This window comes from Narcine bancroftii, chromosome 3 (assembly GCF_036971445.1).
Source record: "Narcine bancroftii isolate sNarBan1 chromosome 3, sNarBan1.hap1, whole genome shotgun sequence".
Lineage (NCBI taxonomy): Eukaryota > Metazoa > Chordata > Chondrichthyes > Torpediniformes > Narcinidae > Narcine > Narcine bancroftii.
Window position 1 is genome coordinate 198635480 of NC_091471.1, and position 14197 is coordinate 198649676.

At 40.1% G+C, this 14197-nt stretch overlaps 1 long non-coding RNA gene across 5 annotated transcripts in view; it reads right to left on the minus strand.

Annotated features, from left to right (window-relative positions):
- Nucleotides 1-14197, minus strand: part of LOC138758007 (uncharacterized) — a 76757-nt gene that overhangs the window by 31503 nt on the left and 31057 nt on the right. For 2 of the 5 annotated variants that reach the window (XR_011354036.1, XR_011354035.1), the window contains exons 3-4: nucleotides 8302-8343; nucleotides 4233-4347 (exon numbers count right to left, since the gene is read on the minus strand). This is a non-coding gene — a long non-coding RNA (uncharacterized lncRNA). Of the gene's footprint in view, nucleotides 1-3361; nucleotides 3377-4232; nucleotides 4348-5749; nucleotides 5765-8301; nucleotides 8344-14197 lie in introns of those variants that run through there. The other 3 variants (XR_011354037.1, XR_011354038.1, XR_011354039.1) reach the window with 3 other exon arrangements.

Genomic DNA, 14197 nt, shown 5'->3' on the forward strand with positions numbered 1-14197 from the left:
ATTCATCTTCACCTGGACACCTTAGTCATAGATCGAAGTGCTTCTGTTAGTTCTCTCCAAATAAAAGAAGGAGGTAATTAAGATTAGACAACAAAATAAAAATTTTAATTTCATCCTTTTCTGATCCAGAAGTATATAATTTTCATTAAAATCCCTTAAATGCATCATTTATCTCTTGGGGTCCATACATAATTTTTGAACCTTTCCTAATCACATTAATTATTGTAGTGTGATGGAATATTTGGGAATGTTTTTGGGAGATAAATTGGGAAAATTAAAGCAGTTTACATACACACACACACACACTTCAAAACACATCTTATTTGAAATACTGAATAATTCATATTCAGTGACTTTATGGAGAATGCTATGGAAATTTCACATGTGGCTGTCAATTGACATCAATGAATGGACTATTGTCTTTAAAGCCACAGCAAGAGACAGGCTTTCCCCTAATACCTCTTCACAGAAAGGTAATTGAAAGGTTATTGTTTACCTAACAACAGATTGACCAAAAGACAAACTCCTATTCTTTGCTCTAGAAGGTCAGGTGTTTTGCAAGTGAGAGAGAGAAGGACATGCTTCCTGGCAGTGAGAGTCTCAGAGAGAGAAAGAGAGAGAGAGACAGGAGGGAATCTTTGACTGTGTATGACACAGAAAGCTGTAACAAGCCAGAAGTTTGTTGGAACTGAAACAGAAGCTCCAGAGTGGCAGATGGCTGGAAGTGCTATCTGTCTGATGTTTCTCTTGGAATAAGTGGAATAGAAAGGAAATCCGTGTTAGCCTGAAAGAAAGAGGTTATCATCTGGAGAACCCCAACATTGAGGTGACCAATGGTGTTATCTCAGTTGTGTAAATCCTGGAACAACACATCTCTCTCTGCAAACCTACAAGAACCTTCCTGAGCATTTACCTTTTGAGCTCCAAAGCCTGGTGAACTTTATTCATGTTAAATTCTCTGCACAGTATAAGAATTGCCTGCAACCAGTGAACTTGGAAGAATGAGAAGTGAGATTGAACTGTGAACCAAAGAACTTTCTTAAATTTACATACACATTACATACACTTGCGCTTAGAATTGGAAGGGGGTTCAGTTAGGTTAGTTAAATTAATAGCGAAAAGTTAAAGTTTGATTCTGTTTTCATGTTTAAAGATAATTGAAAACAACTTGTGTTTAAGTAACCATTTGTCATGGTGAATGTCTATTGCTGCTGGGTTTTGGGGTCCTTTGGGACCCCAAAACAGTAGAAACCTCTTCTGATGTCAACTGCCAAGCTAACACTTTATGTGCTCTTTCTCCCAATTAATAATATCTTTAATTAGTTCTCTATACTAATTTTTCAAACTTAAGTTTTTAATGAATTATATCTTAATTTCTTATTAATCAATTGTGTCTTTTTAATCTAATTTGGATTCTGCTGTATATCTTTTTTCTAATAATTCTGTCCTCCTCTAATTTATTAACCTCTGAAGAATACAGTTTCTTAATCTTTGATGAAAAACTGATAATTTGTCCTCTTAAATATGCCTTCAAAGCATCCCATAAAACCAACTTACTATTGACTGAATCCATATTTATTTTCAAAAATTGCTGTATTTGGTCCCGGTTGAAGTGGCTTCTAGGGCCTTCAACTTGCCTCCTCATCTTTCCTTCAGCATTGAATGCAGATGGCTGTCTCATTCTATATCTTTTCCATTGCCTGCATATCTCTAATGTTGTTTTAGTTTTGGAAAACTTAGTCCTTTTTTAGCCCTTATACTGCATATCTTCTAGATTATAGAGGGGAATACTAAATACTGAATGATGGAGTATTTCAATAGACCTGAAATGTTGACTGACGATGCTTTCCATGATGCTGCTTGACCTGCTAAGTTTCTCCTGCACATCTGTGCCCTGCTTTCTACTACACAATTCCAAATGGAGCAGTTTAAAGCCAGAACTGCTCAGCATTGCCATCCAGACCCATGTGCAATGTCCTTAATAGAAGGCAACCAGAGTATATTGTTCACGATGCAGCCCCTCAGCAAACCCTTCATAGAAATGCCAAAAGAGGTGGGAGCTCATTTTCTTCCACTGAGAAGCAAATTATCCTTATCTCTGTTTTAAATGGCCAATCATTTACTCTGAAATGATTCCCCCTAAGTATACAGTAGATTTAATCACAAGATGGAACAATCTCTCAGCATTGTCTTTGTCTAGGTTTCTCAGAATGTTGTGCCTTTCAATAAGATAATCTTTCTAAATTACAATAAATGTAGGTTCAACCTCCTCAACCTCACAAGACAATCCTTTCATAAATCATCCCAGTGAACCTTCTCTGAATTGCTTCCAATACAATTATATGAATTTTGCAATAATGAAAGCAAGAGTATTTGCTGCTATCCAGCTATGGTCTCACCAATGACCTTTATAGCTTAGCAAGTCACCCATACTTTTATAAACAGGCATGGCATTTCTCAGTTGAGTGAGAACATAGAGCTGTTCTCTGGTTCCTTACAGCTACTCCTGAAGAACTTCATGCTGTTCACAAATGGCAAGGGTCAGATCTCTTTATAGATGTGGTGTGAGATTGTGTAAAAGCAGAAAGGCACAGCAAGATTCACATCATTAGGGACTGTTTGGTAGGTGGGAATAAATGAGAACCAGTTTTCATTCCAGGACAAGGTTAATTGTATGAAGGCATTCTATTGTCAGCAGAGAAAGCCACCACTCAATATAAAAGAGTGTCTTGAGTATCAGGATTCCCAACAAAGGTGTTTGAACATGGAGAGGTATTCTTCTCAGTTCTAAATATTAAATTCCATGGAGCACTTTATCCACAGCTAAAATTATGAAGTTCAAAACTGTACTTTATCACTTGCTGTGATTTTTGTGCCTAAAGTAATTTAAAGATCAAAGTGACTTCAGTGAGGTTCGCCAGAGTGTCTTCCAGAATGCAAGCTTGATCAGTAAACAAAGATATTTTACATTGACAACTCCAGTCCCCTTGTGGCTTATTCAAGATTACTGCTGTGTCATTATCCCAACAACAGTTGTCACCTAAACTAATAAACATTGTATAATGCAATTGCCATGTAACTCCAGCAAAGATTTATGTGTGACGCCCAGAACGTATGTAGGGTGAGGTTTCCTGGCTCTGCACAACCTCTTCAGACACTAGCCTCTTTTAATTTGTGAATCATGGGGCAAAGGTGCTGGAAACACATTTTAAACTGCAGGGGATTTAAGGAGGATTCCACCCCCACAGTGACATGTCACATACCCACCAGAAGAACCTCCGGATGTTCAGATGCTGGCTACCCGGTCGGTGATGCACACACGCAAGCGCTGAATTCACTGGAATAAGTGGATCAGCCATTTTCATTTTCAAATCACCTGTGGACGAGACCTAGGTAAGTTTAACTGGGTTCCCTAACTACCTCTGAAGTAGGACAGGGACCTAGTTGGATTCCGACAGGGTTGACCAGGTCAGACCCTTTCTGGCTGCCACATAACTGGGGCGCTAACTGGGCAAATTGTCTGGTTAACCCCATTTTACACAGCAGTTTGAAAAGGCCTATAGAGTGGGATGCTGAATTCTCGTAACTTCCTTCATTTGGTCAGGCAAACACAGTGTAGAGCGCGTCGAAAGAACCAAAGACTTGTTGATCCAAACCAAGGCTTTTATTAACTAAAAGACTGGAGCATATCACATGTAGGTCGACCAGTCCAGAATGACCTGGTCTGGCTAGGAGCAATCCTTTAAGACCTGCCAGTAGGTGTGGCTACACTCTCAGCCAATCACAATCATCCTACACTACAATCTGTACATATACACATTGGTGATAGAATCTGTACTATCACACACAGCAAATGCATTGGTAATGAACTTCTTGCAGAGGGCAGAGAAAGAGAGATTCTACTGTAGATACTGTGGAGACGAGATCACTGGGGATATTTGAAGGAGAAGCTGATTCATTTTTGGAAGTATGTGGACTTGAGGGCCTTGGGGAGCTGGCATCAAAGAGGAGATGAGGCCTGGGCAAAGCAAGCTTGAGTGACTAACAAGACTGATCCTGCTTCTGTTTCCATATAAAGAGAAATGTTGTATAACATGGTTTTGAATGGCACAGGTTTTGATACAACACGTTTTATAATTTTAATATAGTAATAACCAAAAATCATTAAATTTTATTAATATTGCATTACCATCAATGGCGCAATAATTTGATGTGTCAACAACAATACTCACAGCTTTTTGCTTGACAACTGTTATGGACCATGGACTGAAATTTTGGACTGTGGACCGTCATCATAAAAGATGGAATTCTACTGGGACTCTGGGTGACATGGCCATCTGGGTCGAGCTGTGCAGACAGAGGGAGAATGGAAAGTTCAGAATTGAATATTCAGAATGGCAGATGGAGGAGCAGAACTCAGCAGTTGGAGTGGAGAAGACCAACCAGGAGAGCTGTGTGAAAGGCATATGCTGCATAAGTTAATGAAGGGTTAAAATCCACAATTTGAGAATTTGTAAGCTTATGGACACATCAGTCATTTCTTTCTCCAATGTTCAATGCAGCACCCTTTTGTTATTTAGTTTGTTATGAGCCCAGAGGACCACAAAACCCAACAGCAATAGATATTAACCAAGACAAATGGTTACATAAACAAAAGTTGCTTTTAATTATCTTTAAACATGAAAACAGGATCAAACTGTATCTTATTACTATTAACTTAACCTAATATAACCACCTTCTAATTCTAAGCACGTGTATGTAATGTGTATCTAAGTTTAGGAAAGTTCTTTGATTCACAGTCCAATCTCACTTCTCATACCTCCAAGTTCACTGGATGCAGACAATTCTTATACTGTGCATAGAATTCAACATTTATGAAGTTCACCAGGCTTTGGTGCTTGAAAGGTAAATGGTTAACACTCAGGAAAGTTCTTGTCGGTTTTCAGAGAGAGTTTTGCTGTTCGTTGGACACAAACTGATTTCTTCTAATCAGCTATGTCAGTGTCTTGCCAAAGAAACGTGCCCAATCAGGGTTTTCCAGATGATAACCTCTTTCTTTCAGGTCACCACAGAGTTCCTTTTTGTTTCTCTTATTTCAAGTGAAACATTAGACAGCCAGTCCTTTCCTTTTGTATGGACCCCAAGGGTGAACTAAGAACTCACAACCCGTCTTCAAAATGGGGTTTTCCACAATCTTGCCAGCTTGTTATGTTCTAGTCCCAGCTGCTTTTGCTGAATTCTAGCATTATAAAACATTCTCATTTTTTCTCTCTCTCTCACCCACACACAGAGAAATGCCTGTTTGGCTCTCTCTCTCTGCTTGCAAAACCACATGACCCTCAGACAGCCTGTGGCTCTGGACCTATTCCTCCTAGTTCTTTCATGAGTTGCTTTTCAAAATTACAGTCCATTAGTGAAGTCCCTTAGGCACTTCCCAAAGCTTCTGTAAAGGCATTCAGAGCCAGCCTGTCTGGCTTGAGCAGAGATTAAATGAGATCTGTTATTAAGTGTTTGTATGTTACCTATATTGAAAAGCTTGCCACAAATTATCTCCTAAAACATATCTATATATAATATAAAATACAACATAATCTGTCACAAGTTGAAGAACTGTATTTGGACATTGAGATTTGAGATTGAATTCTGTGGATTCTGTTTTTGGACTGACTTACTTGATTGACTGACCTGGAGTTTTTTGGATGGCATTTTTCTCATTTTGTATATTGAGCACCGACTGTAATTGTCTGGATTTTTCACATATGCACTGTGTATAAAGATATGGTATTTGTATATTTGTTATAGATACTTAAAGTGGGGTTAATTGGGTTAAGACATATTGTTAACAGTCATTAATAAATTTAGAATTAAAATTTAACCCTTTTGTATTGCATCTTCTGTTGTCACTGGTTTGAGGTATAACAAAGTGAGGGCTAATCCAAGATACAAACCAGTTTAAGAGCTTAAAGATCGATTGATTAGTGATCAGTTGTCTGTGCCTGAATCAAGCTGGAGCTTGATGATTGAGGAAATATCAATCTGGTCAAGAAATTCCTTTCAGAAAGATAATTAGAAGCTAGTGTATGTGTGAAATCACCAACAACAAACTAGCAGCCATGGATATAGAGGGATTTTTGGCATTACCCTTGTTTGAGAATTTGAAAAAGTCTATAGGTGACTATTGCCAAGTTGACAATTGCTTCAGTAGAACCACAAATGACAAAGCTGGAGAATGGGAGGAACATTTCAAAATATTGCATAGAAGAAGGAAAGTTTGAGAACGAAGTATTGGAGAAGTTTCCAAAGAGTAAAACTTCTGAGAAAATACATTTGGAACTAAAGAGATTAGAATTGGAGGGATCTTGGAAACAGAAGAGATTAGAATTGGAGGCAGCCAAGAGACAAAAGAAATTGGACATAGAATTGGAACAGAATATTTTAGAAATAGAAGCAGATGAGAAACAGAAGAGATTAGAAATGGAACTGAAGATATTAGAATTACAGGCAGAGGAGAAAATTAGGCTACATGTATTGGAAAAGATTAGAGTGGAAAATGACATGAGAAAAGAAGAGATCCGAAATCAAATTCTTGTTCATGGTGAGGGATTTGTGGCCAGTCGAGAAGTTAGGTTAGTTCCTCCATTTGATGAGGCTGAGATAAATAAATATTTTCAACATTTTGAGAAAGTGGCTGTGAGTTTATTTTGGACACAAAATCTATGGTCTTGTATATTATAGAGAGGAATTAAAGGGAAAGCTCAACAAGTTTGTTGAATCTCATTGTGGCCATAAGGGACTTGTTGAATTCCATTGTGGCCAAAGGGGATTTGATAAATCCCATCATGGCCAAAAGGGACTTTCTGATCCCATCATGGTCAAAGGGGTTTTGTTGAATCCCATTATGGCCAAAAGGGACTTGTTGAATCCCATTGTGGCCACAAGGGACTTGTTGAATCCCATCGTGATCAAAAGACACTTGTTGAATCCCATCGTGGTCAAAAGGCACTTGTTGAATCCCATCATGGTCAAAAGGGATTTTTTGGATCTCATTGTGGCCAAAGGGGACTTATTGAATCTCATTGTGGTCAAAGGGGACTTGTGAATCTCATGGTAGCCAAAAGGGACTTGTTGAATCCCATGGTGTTCAAAAGGGACTTTCTGATCTCATCGTGGTCAAAAGGGACTTGTTGAATCCCATCGTGGCCAAAAGCAACTTGTTGAATCTCATCATGGCCAAAAGGGACTTTCTGATCTCATCGTGGTCAAAAACAACTTGTTGAATCTCATCATGGCCAAAAGGGACTTTCTTATCCCATCATGGGATAGACAGAGTGGATGTGGATAGACTATTTCTGTTAAGAGGAGGAAAGATTAAAACAAGAGGACATGAGTTAAGAATTAAGGGGCAGAGGTTTAGAGGTAACATGAGGGGGAACTTCTTTACTCAGAGAGTGGTAGACGTGTGGAATGAGCTTCCGGGAGAAATAGTGGCAGCGGAGTCAATTGTATTACTTAAGAAAAGGTTGGACAGGTATATGGATGAGAAGAAGATGGAGGGTTATGGGCATTGTGCAGGGAGGTGGGACTAGAGAGGGGTGTTTGGTTTGGTGCGGACTAGAAGGGCCTAATGGCCTGTTTCCGTGCTGTAAATTGTTATGTTATGTTATGGCCTAAAGGGTCTTTCTGATCTCATCGTGGTCAAAAGGGACTTGTTGAATCCCATGGTGTTCAAAAGGGACTTTCTGATCTCATCGTGGTCAAAAGGGACTTGTTGAATCCCATCATGGCCAAAAGGGACTTGTTGAATCCCATGGTGGCCAAAAGGGACTTTCTGATCTCATCATGGTCAAAAGCGACTTGTTGAATCTTATCATGGCCAAAAGGGACTTTCTGATCCCATCATGGCCAAAAGGGACTTGTTGAATCTCATTGTGGTCAAAGGGGACTTTCTGATCTCATTATGGTCAAATGGACATTGAATCCCATTGTGGCCAAAGGGGACTTATTGAATTCCATTGTGGCAAAAGAAAATTCACTTCTGAAGGGAAAAGTTGAACCCCATCATGGCTAACAGAAAAGGACTGTGTTGGCCCATTGCCCAAACCCAAAACTGGGAATCGTATTTGTTGACAATTATGTGTGCTGCCATTCCTCTGAAAAATATTAAAGTAAAGGCAATTGTGAAGACTTTGTTAAAGTTTTTCATTTTGGTTGGCCTGCCTAGAGAATTCAATTAGATCAAAGGAGTAATTTTCTGTTCCAACAAGTGAATTGAGAGTTAAACAGTTTGTATCTACTACATACCATCCAGAGAGTCAAGGGGCCTTGGAGAGGTTCCATTCAACCCTGAAAAACATGATGAGAACTTATTGTTTTGAGAAGGAGAAGGATTGGGATCAAGGAGTTCATTTGCTTTTATTTTTAGTGAGGAAGTCTATCCAAGAATCATTTGGCTAGTCTATTTGAGTTGGTTTTTGCACATGAGGTGAGAGGTACTTTAATGTTATTAAAGGAACTGTAGGTTAATAATGATGTGCATTTAAATTTGTTGGATTATATTTTTAAAATTAAGGATTGGTTGCATAAAGCTTGTGAAATGGCAAAGGAGAATTTAAAGGCCACTCAACAGAAGACAAAGGTTTGCTCTGATCACATTCAAATCCTCTAAGGGCTAGGTTTTCAGGACCCTGTGAGGTTAAGTCTAAAATGAATGAGGTCACTTATGTTATTGAAACACCTAATCACCAACGAGAAACTCAGGTATGTCATGTAAATATGATGAAGCCATATTTTGAGCAGGTGCCTCACCAGAGGTGATGATTAACAACCAGGATAATGAGGAGACAAGTAAAACATGTTTCAGAGAAGGTCATGGGTCACAAAAATTGATAAGCCCGAGGATGAAAAATTCCATGGTTATGCAGGACATGGAAACAAAGTTAGTTCATCTCTAAACTTCAGAAAGGAAAGAAATGAGACAGTTACTTTTAAAATTTGAGAATTTATTTCCTGATGTACCTCATAGAATTTGAATAGCTTATCTTGATGTTGATGTAGGTGATGCTAGGCCTATTAAACAGCATCCCTACTGGATGAACATGGAAAAGTAGAGACTAGTAGATCAGCAAATTGACTACATGTTGAAGAATGGCATCATTAAAAAGTCTACTTCAATTTAGAGGTCACCTTGTGTTTTAGTGCTGAAGCCAAATGGAACTGTCAGGTTTTGCACTGATTATAGGAAGGTAAATGCTATGACAAAGACATTTTATCCTGCTCTTAGAGTGGGTGACCATATAGACAAGGTGGGGAAGGCAAAATTTCTTACTAAAATTGACTTGTTGAAAGGTTACTGGTGTGTTCTTTTAACAGATCGAGGTAAATCTGCATTTGTAACACCTTCTGGGCTGTCTAAGTACAATGGCTTGTCCTTTGGAATGAAGAATGCTTGGGGACATACAAAGAATTATTAATTCTATAATTCAGGGGTTGAAGCCAACAGGTGTTTAGATTGATAATTTAGTTACAAGTAGTGACATGTGGGAAGAGCATGTCCTTGCATTAGAAGAATTGTTTAATTGAATTTCAAAAGCAAATCTCACAGTTAATTTAAGTAAAAGTGAGTTTGGTCATGTGACTTACTTATCTGGATTTTGTCATAGGACAGAGGCAATTGGTACAGTTGAGGCAAAGGTTTTGACTGCATTCCCTGTTCCAATTAGTAAGAAAACTCTTCAAAGGTTCCTGGGAATGATTGGGTACTATCGCAAGTTTTGTAAAAAGTTTGGAAGTATTGCACTCCCTTTAACAAAACTGCTTAAGAAAGGAGAAATATTTGTCTGGTTGAAATGTTGCCAAGAAGCATTTGTAAAATTGAAGGCCATTTTATGCTACCAACCTGTGCTTTAGTCAACTGACTTAGAAAAACCATTTTCTTTAGCCATGGATGCCAGTGATAAAGCTGTGGGTGTGGTGTTGTTATAGAACAAGAATGATGATGACATTGATCTACTTCTCAAAGAAGTTTAATGATCATTAGATGAATTATTCCACCATCGAGAGAGTTATTAACTCTTGTTTTGCCTCTACAATATTTTGATGTTTACAATTATACAGCTCAAAAATAACTTATGACATATACTGATCATAATCCATTTTTTTGTATAAAATTAAGAATAAGAATAGATGCTTGTTAAATTGGAGTTTGATTTTTCAAGAGTTTGATTTGATGATATACATTAAGGGAAGGATTATGTGATTATCTTTCTAGATGCTAAACTTTGTAAATGAAATGAGTTGTGTGTGCTTGAAGATAAGCATAGTGGTTTGCTTTATATTGTAACATCTTAATTAACATTTAAAATTTTGTTCTTGCAGACCAAAATTTTCTTTGTTTGGGAGTTGTTGTTGACCATGGACTGACTTTTTGGATAATGGACTGTCATCATAAAGGATGGAATACTGCTGGACACTCTGTGTGACTTGTGGCGCAGCTGGGTCAAGTTGTGTAGACAGAGAGAGAATGGAATGGAACAGCATTTGGAAAGGCAGTTGGAGCAGTAGAACTGCAGTTGGAGTGGCGAAGACCAACTGAAGAACTGTGTGAAAGGCACATGCCTCATAATTTAAGGAAAGTTTAAAAAAAAAACCCACAACTTGATAACTGAGGGAAGTCATCTAAGGAAGTCTTGAAAAAGGATTCGTAAGCTTACGGCAACACATCAGTCATTTCTCTCTCCAATGTTCAATATGAGGACCTTTTGTTATTCAGTTAAAGAAATGTTTGGATACTGAACTTTCAGATTGAATTTTGTGGACTGTGTTTTTGGACTGACTTACTTGACTGATTGACCTGGATTTATTTTGGGGGGTGGGGGGGGACTTTTTCTCTTTTTAAGTATTGGACACACACTAATGATCTGGGTTATTTTTTTAAAATAAACACTGTTTATAAAGATATGATATCTTTATATTTGTATTAAATACTTACAGTGGGGTTAATTGGGTTAAGACATTAATAGTCATTAATACATTTAGTGTTAAAATTTAATCCTTTTGAATTGCATCTTCTGTTGGTGCTGGCTTGAGGCATAACACAACGCACCAGCTCAATTCAGCTGCTATTTCTGAGTTGAATGAAAAACTCAAAATAATTATTTTGCCACCAAACAACATTTTCTCAAGCCATTAAAACTACAACAGGAGAAAATCCCATAACTTTAACACAGTTTTGGAAAGGTTATAACATCAAAAATGCAGTCAAAAACATTGGTGAATCATAGCCTGAAGGGACTGTAAGCAACATGAGAGCTGTTTGGCGTGATCTTTTACCATATAATTCAAATTGATATCGCTAGCTTTCAAAAGAAAATTAAAACCTCTCTCGACAGTGTGGAGATGGGAAAAGATCTGGGATTTGAAACTTTCAACTGTGACAATGTTCATCAATGCTTTAATTTGCATTCAAATGAATTTGATGATGTAACTCTCATTGAAATGGATCAACACTGTTTACATGAAGATCAGCTGCAAAATGAAGATGTTAATGAAATGCCAATGAAAGTATTCACCCTAGAGGAATTATTTATTGGAAAAATCAACGACTCTCGCAATGTGGAACCAAATGTCGAGAAAAGCATTAAGAGTTCAGCAAGAATTGCCAAATGCTACTCGGTGTTATAAAGGTGTGCATAATGAAAAAAAGTCTAAAGGTGTGCAAACTACATTAGACAAATATTTTCTTAAATAAATAATGTTCATTTATTGCCAATAACAATCTTTGTCATTTATCAGTTTTATATATCCCTTTTAAATATTTTATGCATATTTGCATTAGAGTTCTAGGTAAAAGAATAAATAATTATAGGAATGGAACATTAAAGTGCATTGAAATAATGCTTTGAACAGTGCAGTTTTCCATAACACTGAACTTCTTTGGAACATATTAACCGTATTATACAAATTATCATTGTACAGTAAAACCCCTGGTATCCGGCACCTATGGGGATTGGTTGAGACTTACTCATACAATGCGTAACTAATATACTGTGGCGGTATCATTCACCGGCCACCACCAGTGGGCAAGTATACCACCCTCAAAAATCTACTCCTGGGAAAGTTTGGCCTCACTCCCCAGCAGCATGCTTCCAGGCTCTTACACCTGGATGGGTTGGGGGATCGCAGTCCCTCAGCCCTCATGGACAAAATGCTGGCCCTGGCGGAGGATCATGACTGGTGTTTCCTCTTCTGCCAGATATTCCTTGAACAGATGCCAGAAGATATCCAGCTCCATCTGTCCGAAGAGGACTCTTCTGACCCCCCCCCCACCCCGTAAGGCCACAGCCCGGGCAGATGCCCTCTGGCGTGCAAAACAGGAGAACAAGGCAGCCTTCAGCCAAGTCTCCAAGCCAGGGCCCCGCCGTCCACAGGATACCACCCAGCACAAGCTGGAAGAAACCCAGTCAACATGGTGCTTTTATCACCAGCGCTGGGGAGTGAAAGCCCGCAAGTGCCGCCAGCCCTGCGACTTCCAGTAAAATGGCCAGGCCAACCACTATTGATGGCTGCGACAGTTGGCCACGTGAACAACCTCCTTTACATTACTGACAAGTCCACCGGCCGTTGGTTCCTGGTGGACACAGGGGCCGAGCTGAGTGCCCTCCCCCCCCCCACAGCGTTGGAAACCCACAACTGCTTCAGGTACCAGACATCTAAAGTCCACAGGCACACGCAGGCCCCGGTTCAATATTTTGACTCGGCAACACGGAGGTTCCAGCATATTCACATGGAGGTCGTGGACCCCTTGCCGGTGTCAAGGGAGTCGCGGTACCTGTTTACCATAGTGGACGGAGCAACCAGGAGGCTAGAAGCCATCCCGGTCGATGAGGCGTCAGCGGAGCCATGTGCTAGAACCCTGGTCAGCCAGTTAATCGCTCGTTTTGACGTGCCGGCGCACATCACGAGTGACCTAGGTGCCTAATTTACCTCCACACTATGGTCGCAGCTGGTAAGGCTTTTAGGGGTTACACTGCACCACACCACGGCCTACCACCCACAGTCTAACGGGTTGGTAGAGAAGTTCCACCGACACCTTAAGTCAGCTCTGATGGCAAGACTTTCTGGCCCCGACTGGGTGGACGTTGCCCTGGGTTCTCCTTGGGATTAGGATGGCACCCAAGGAAGACCTGCAAGCCTATCTCCCTGCCAGGCGAATTCTTCGGCCCGGAGGCCAAGACGACGCGCAATGAAGGTGAGCAGCTCGCGGACCTCCGTAAATGACTGGGCAACCTAACCCCGCCACCCCCATCACACCATGGCACCCGATCATCCCATCGACTGAAAGATCTGGATATGGCGCAATTTGTGTTCATCTGGAGAGGACCACAGAGGGCCCCGCTGCAGCTGCCATACGAAGGGCTGAACAAGGTTCTCCAGTGGTCGAGTGGGACTTTTACTTTAGATGTGGGGGGCAGGGAAGAACAGTTTACCGTGGACCACTTAAAAGCTGCTCATTTGGACTTATCACAGCCGATGCAAATGGCCACGCCCAAGCGCCAGGGCCGACCGCCAAAGCAACAGGACGCATAGCTGGTTCTGGGGGGGGGGGAATTGTGTGGCGGCGCACATCCTCACGGCGAACCAGCCCCGCTTGGTCGGGGCAGCCAAGGGGAAATGGCGTCATCAGAGGTTTCTCTCTGACTCCAGCATCCCTTCCGGCGCCCACCCTGAGCAGCGTTTATGACGTCACAATGTACCAGGTGACTGAGCTCATGTTGCCCTTATAGGGAGGTGTTGAATTTGAATAAAAACAGATGTTAATGCTTCAGTGCTTCAGTGTAGCAGCAGTGATTTCCTTCAGCTCCTGCGTGCCACAATACCTGCATTAAGAATAAACAGTATAAAAAGATAAAAAACAAAAACTATACTGTACTTACACTGAAAAAACTTCACTTGTATGAAAAAATGAACCTTACAGCTTAGTTTATTTTCATTCACTTTCTTTGAAAACATATAATTGTTGCTGCATCTGCAGGTTCCTCCCTCCCTCGACAGAGCCGCCTGAAAGGTTAACAATCACATTATAGATAATTAACACCCCTCGCCCAAGTTTACGGATAGTGCTTCTAATTGGGGGTGACTCTTACTCAGCAGGGATAAGGAGACTCTTTAAGAGAGTTACCCCATTGGCAAGCGGCATCAA